Below are 2,956 nucleotides of genomic sequence, written 5' to 3'. Positions count from 1 at the left end.
CCGCGAGATGGGCGCGGTAACCCTGCAATAAACTATGGGAAACCCCACGCTCTGCAGCAACGCTCGCATAAACACAAAATTAGATTGTACATTCGTTTAGAAAAAGTACAATATAGGCCAATAATCAGTGCAAAATATCAAATTAATTGTCCAATAAATTAATTAATCTAGGTATATTATGTGTTGGGCCATTGGAACACAGGAGTGGTGGTTTGCTGATAATGGGCATCTGTACGCCTATGTTGATATTCCATTAAAAAAATGGATTAAAAAAAATATATATATACATACATATATGCATACATGTACATACATATACACACATATATATATATATACACATATATATATATATACATACATATATGTATATATACAGTGCCTTGCGAAAGTATTCGGCCCCCTTGAACTTTGCGACCTTTTGCCACATTTCAGGCTTCAAACATAAAGTTATAAAACTGTATTTTTTTGTGAAGAATCAACAACAAGTGGGACACAATCATGAAGTGGAACGACATTTATTGGATATTTCAAACTTTTTTAACAAATCAAAAACTGAAAAATTGGGCGTGCAAAATTATTCAACCCCCTTAAGTTAATACTTTGTAGCGCCACCTTTTGCTGCGATTACAGCTGTAAGTCGCTTGGGGTATGTCTCTATCAGTTTTGCACATCGAGAGACTGACATTTTTTCCCATTCCTCCTTGCAAAACAGCTCGAGCTCAGTGAGGTTGGATGGAGAGCATTTGTGAACAGCAGTTTTCAGTTCTTTCCACAGATTCTCGATTGGATTCAGGTCTGGACTTTGACTTGGCCATTCTAACACCTGGATATGTTTATTTTTGAACCATTCCATTGTAGATTTTGCTTTATGTTTTGGATCATTGTCTTGTTGGAAGACAAATCTCCGTCCCAGTCTCAGGTCTTTTGCAGACTCCATCAGGTTTTCTTCCAGAATGGTCCTGTATTTGGCTCCATCCATCTTCCCATCAATTTGAACCATCTTCCCTGTCCCTGCTGAAGAAAAGCAGGCCCAAACCATGATGCTGCCACCACCATGTTTGACAGTGGGGATGGTGTGTTCAGGGTGATGAGCTGTGTTGCTTTTACGCCAAACATAACGTTTTGCATTGTTGCCAAAAAGTTCAATTTTGGTTTCATCTGACCAGAGCACCTTCTTCCACATGTTTGGTGTGTCTCCCAGGTGGCTTGTGGCAAACTTTAAACAACACTTTTTATGGATATCTTTAAGAAATGGCTTTCTTCTTGCCACTCTTCCATAAAGGCCAGATTTGTGCAATATACGACTGATAGTTGTCTTATGGACAGAGTCTCCCATCTCAGCTGTAGATCTCTGCAGTTCATCCAGAGTGATCATGGGCCTCTTGGCTGCATCTCTGATCAGTCTTCTCCTTGTATGAGCTGAAAGTTTAGAGGGACGGCCAGGTCTTGGTAGATTTGCAGTGGTCTGATACTCCTTCCATTTCAATATTATCGCTTGCACAGTGCTCCTTGGGATGTTTAAAGCTTGGGAAATCTTTTTTGTATCCAAACCGGCTTTAAACTTCTTCACAACAGTATCTCGGACCTGCCTGGTGTGTTCCTTGTTCTTCATGATGCTCTCTGCGCTTTTAACGGACCTCTGAGACTATCACAGTGCAGGTGCATTTATACGGAGACTTGATTACACACAGGTGGATTGTATTTATTATCATTAGTCATTTAGGTCAACATTGGATCATTCAGAGATCCTCACTAAACTTCTGGAGAGAGTTTGCTGCACTGAAAGTAAAGGGGCTGAATAATTTTGCACGCCCAATTTTTCAGTTTTTGATTTGTTAAAAAAGTTTGAAATATCCAATAAATGTTATTCCACTTCATGATTGTGTCCCACTTGTTGTTGATTCTTCACAAAAAAATACAGTTTTATATCTTTATGTTTGAAGCCTGAAATGTGGCAAAAGGTCGCAAAGTTCAAGGGGGGCGAATACTTTCGCAAGGCACTGTATATATACATATATATATATACATACATACATACATATATACATACATAAACATATATACATACATGTACATACATATATATATATACATATACATACATATATATATACATATACACATAGATATATATACATATACACATATATACACATACATATACATATATACAGATATATACATACATACACATATATTCATATATATATATATATACACATATATATATACATATACATATATACATACATACACATATATTCATATACATATATATACATATACATACATATACACATATATATATATATATATATATATATATATAGTTGAAGTCAGAAGTTTACATACACCTTTGCCAAATACATTTAAACTCAGTTTTTCACAATTCCTGACATTTAATCTGAGTAAAAATGTCCTGTTTTAGGTCAGTTAGGATCACCACTTTATTTTTATAATGTGAAATATCAGAATAATAGCAGAGAGAATGATTTATTTCAGCTTTTATTTGATTGAGGCTTGAGGTCAGGGCTTTGAGGATTGAGGTCAGGGCTTTGTGATGGCCACTCCAATACCTTGACTTTGTTGTCCTTAAGCCATTTTGCCACAACTTTGGAAGTATGCTTGGGGTCATTGTCCATTTGGAAGACCCATTTGCGACCAAGCTTTAAATTCCTGACTGACGTCTTGAGATGTTGCTTCAATATATCCACAATTTTCCTTCCTCATGAAGCCATCTATTTTGTGATGTACACCAGTCCCAACCTGCAGCAACGCACCCCCACAACATGATGCTGTCACCCCCGTGCTTCACGGTTGGGATGTGTTCTTCGGCTTGCAAGCATCCCCCTTTTTCCTCCAAACATAACGATGGTCATTATGGCCAAACAGTTCTATTTTTGTTTCATCAGACCAGAGGACATTTCTCCAAAAAGTCTGATCTTGTCCCCAT

The sequence above is a fragment of the Oncorhynchus nerka genome, linkage group LG15, assembly GCF_034236695.1.
Source record: "Oncorhynchus nerka isolate Pitt River linkage group LG15, Oner_Uvic_2.0, whole genome shotgun sequence".
NCBI classification, from domain to species: Eukaryota; Metazoa; Chordata; class Actinopteri; order Salmoniformes; family Salmonidae; genus Oncorhynchus; species Oncorhynchus nerka.
This window is presented reverse-complemented; position numbering follows the sequence as displayed.